Genomic DNA, 4,197 nt, shown 5'->3' with positions numbered 1-4,197 from the left:
TATTATGAATCCCATTATATTCGATAACAAAATATGTACTCGAACAAACTGTGAGAAAGAATATTTTAAAATAAAGATTTTTTTGTTTCCTGATTTTTTGGTACAGAACACATGCTCCAAAGGAAGCACCGTTGCTCTCTGTATTCATGGGTAAAGCATATCGGGAATTGAATGCCAGTATAGTTCCCTTATGAAGATTAGGTAAAAGCGACTGAATAAGGTATTAATTAGCACATGACAATATTATAATTTCCTTATCTCCCAAATCCTCCTAGTGGGAATTTTGCAGCTGTTAGTCCAAATTTAGCAAACTCGACATCTCTCTACTCCTTGAACTTAAAATTTGCCCTTATTTGGAAGGCACTACTTTCCCCTGCCACCCTCTTGAGCTGTGGATCTATTCTCACAGCTTCATATGAAGAGAGACTGGGTCACTGTCCCTGCTGTTCCACTGCTTATTTTGAAAAACAACCCCCTTATCTTCTTCCTGAAAAATAATCCAGCAAATGAACCAACAACTCTGCCTTTGAAATAGTATCCATGCCATTTATTTGAAAATTTTCCCACACACATCAACAATTGTATCTGCTGCTCTCCTCTAAAATTATTTTAAAATTTAGGACTTGCTCCATTTTCTTCTCCACCCAATCTTTGCCATCATCAATAAAGATTTCAAAATCATGGACTCTCAGTTGCTTAACCAATTCATTTCTGATGATCTTCCCTTCCATTGCACCTAGATTGCTCCCTTTTTGGAAAAAATCTTAGAATGGATCATTGTCAGTATTTATAAATGTTCCATTGAAAACCCAGTAATTCAGATATTTCATTCCTTGACGACTCTCACTCATTTTACATTGCTTGTTCTTCTACTCCCATTATGGCCCAAACTAAATTCACTCTTTTGACTTTCTCTCATTGGCAGGACAAATTGGCACCAGCATTGAGCCCTCTCTTTTCTTCATGTCTTATCCATACCAGTCTTCACATTCTGTACTTCCAGTAACACTTTAGATCCCATTTGCTTGTTATACCAATCTAGTACAAAACCAACCCGGGGATGGCCCAGTGATTGCTCGTCTGTGCCTATGCCCAACTGTTACCTATTCTGGGAGAAAGTCATGTAACAGAGAATATTAGTTTCATAAAAACTCAAAGAAAATAGAGCTCTAACTGAAAAATTAGTCCCTATGTTTTGCTAGCCATTCAACTACATTTCCAAGAAATTTGTATTATAAACTCTACCTCTGCATTGTATGGATGGAGGTTTCTGTGATTTGTCCTGCATAACATCTCAAACTGCATGTTGTAAGTGAGACGTGTGCTGCCTGAGTGACCTTGGGAGTCTGGTTAGTTGCCCATTAGCTGGCTTCCAGCTCAGAGCTGGTCCTTCTGGTCTGGACACCAAATCTGTAACTCTTGCTTTGCATCGCCTCTGGCTCCAGGCTGCGCTGGCCCCCAGAAGGGAATCTGGGACGGGAGGAAAGCACACATGATCCAAGTTCCTTGAAGAGATAAAGACATGATAACATAGGAATACAGCTTGTTCCATACTGCACATATAGGCAAACACATGGTTAACTTCAGACCTTGTCATTTGCTCTATAAATATGGCCCTTATGCACATGGTCAGTTGGAAGTCTCACCGGAGAGGGGAGGACGCTCCACCCAGGCCTCTCAATCGGGACTCCCGCCTGGCTGTCTCCACGGTGCTTCCCCAACTAATGAGGCTGGATGTTTTAAGTACTTGATTTGAGATTTTGTCTTATTCTCCTTTACTGCTTACTATTGCCCTCATCTATGTACCGATTTCTCTTTTCTTCTTTCTGTTTCTATTAGATTTTTAAATATTAGTAAAGTGGTTTTTTCCCCCTTCAAAACCGAGAGTATGGCTACCGTGAATCTTTTCTTCAGAACAACTTCCCCACTTCCTTTCTTCAAACTTCTCTTTCTCCATGCCTGCTATCTCATCCATTTCCTACAATGTTACTCATTTTTTTTAAATTAAATCATCTTTATTGCTAAAAGTTAATTAACAAGTGTTAAAGAGAAAAATTCACTATTTTACTATTAAACATCTGGACTCACATAACTGTTCAGCTTTATCTGAAGGTTAACAGAAGGAAGGGTCTTGCACTTAAGCTAACAATTAACACGATGTATTATTTTAAACTAGAATTTTTAAACCACTCTAAAAGAATTACATGCCTCTTCGCTAATGTTGTAACTGTATCATATTACTTAGGTTCAAGTTCTTCCTTCAAAGAGTCATCAGAATAACATGGACTGAAGAGACTTTAGAACACTTGCCATCTCTTGCTGCTGAGTTTCCATCATTTTTTTTTTCAACATAGCCACTTCTTTTCTAAGTTCATTTTGTGCAACAGTAAGTAGACTATCATGATTCTTCTCCAAGTCCTCCATACTCTTTATGAACTGCTCATGTAACTGTCTAATTGTTTTCAGTCTCTGGCTCTGAACAATTTGGATTGTTGAAAAAACTTTTGCTGCTGTCAAAACATGTTAGCTAGTTTTTCTTCTCGTTCCTCAGATTTCTGCACATCTATATCCCACGCTGAAACAAAGTCAGAAATTACTGAGAATATTCTTGGTTAAGCTTCTGTCTTTGCTCTTGCTGGGTTTTCCAAACATGTTCAGTTTTCTGGTTCCTAGTTTTGAGAGAAGCTTTGGTATACAATTCTAGTCTTTTCCTCTTGTCAAGAAGAGCCTTGTTAATGTCAGCTCCAAATCTTTCCAGCATATTTTGTACTTCACCCCCCACCCCCATATCTTCAAATACTGCTGCAGAAGTCCTTTTCTTCCCATGCTTCTCAATTACTGGAGTCTTCCCTTCTGTAACATCCTCCTCTGAACCACTCAGATCTTTTTTATCTTCCTTCTCAAAGTCATAGGCTCTTACAACCTGATCCTCCATTGATGTCTTCCCAGATTTCCCTGTATGTTTTCTTCCAGAGGGCACCATATTTAGATGTTTTCTGAAGTGCCTGTCCACTTGGCCAGCACGATGCTCCTCTCTACAATGTTACCCTTAAATGATTTTACTCCACACCATAAAATAAAAGCTCACTGGTTACCAAAAATATCAAGATAAATAAATTTATTACCATCTTCTCCTTCTTCTGAGAAGCTGTGCAATTTTTGGTAGCGCTGTTAGAGAACAGTATATTGTCTCCTTCAAATGGCATGAGTAATTTAACTCATATTCCTTTCAATGGTGGAAATGTTTCTTTGTTCATATGTGTCCTTCCCATCCTTCTCTCTCAGGCATATTCTAATTATTAATAAATATTTTTCTTTCTTATTTTCTCAATCTTTCCCCATATAGTCTTATAATTTTTACACATTGTTGGCAAACTTTCCTTAAAATCGAATAGTAGGGGCGCCTGGGTGGCTCAGAGGGTTAAGCCACTGCCTTCGTCTCAGGTCATGATCTCAGGATCCTGGGATCGAGTCCCGCATCGGGCTCTCTGTTCAGCAGGGAGCCTGCTTCCTCCTCTCTCTCTCTGCCTTCCTCTCTGCCTACTTGGGATCTCTGTCTGTCAAATAAATAAATAAATCTTAAAAAAAAATCGAATAGTAATAATAATAATAACAAGAAGAAAAAGGAGGAGAAAGGGGAGGAGGAAGAGAATGGAAATGATAATGGAAAAAAAACAAAAACTCAACTTCATATGCCTTACTAACTTCTAGTTATACCCTGCTTTTCTTGGCACTCATATTTGAAAGCACAGTGGAACCTACTGCCTTTTCTTTTATTTTTCGGTCCATTCCAATCTCATTACCTTATTGGTCCTTTGTGGTTCATGATAATGGTATCTCTAAATTCAATAGATATATATTATAAAGACCTCTAGGTTTTCACCAAAATTCGTGTTGTTTTTTCCTTCTTGAGCACATAGGTCTCCCTTAGAATTTAGATGTGAATAATAACAACAGTTCTAGGCTATGCGATTTAAGTTGATGTATCATTTATGAGCCAGAAATTTTAAGGTGGTTTTCTGGGTGGTTGGGTTATATGGACATTAGGGAGGGTAGGTGCTATGGTGAGTGCTGTGAAGTGTGTAAACCTGGCGATTCACAGCCCTGTACCCTTGGGGCTACTAATATATTATATGTTAATCAAAAAAAATTTTTTTTTTTTTTTAAAGAAAAGGGTTTCTCCATGTTCTTTTGTTT

At 38.2% G+C, this 4,197-nt stretch overlaps 1 pseudogene; it reads right to left on the bottom strand.

The window, feature by feature from the left end:
• Positions 1 to 2,254: 2,254 nt before the first annotated feature.
• Positions 2,255 to 2,983, bottom strand: LOC122907872 (annotated as a pseudogene).
• Between the last annotated feature and the right edge of the window lie 1,214 nt (positions 2,984 to 4,197).

The sequence above is a fragment of the Neovison vison genome, chromosome 5 (assembly GCF_020171115.1).
Source record: "Neovison vison isolate M4711 chromosome 5, ASM_NN_V1, whole genome shotgun sequence".
In the NCBI taxonomy this organism is placed as follows: domain Eukaryota; kingdom Metazoa; phylum Chordata; class Mammalia; order Carnivora; family Mustelidae; genus Neogale; species Neogale vison.
The sequence above is the reverse complement of the archived record's forward strand: the minus strand, read 5'-3'. Positions and strand labels throughout refer to the sequence as shown.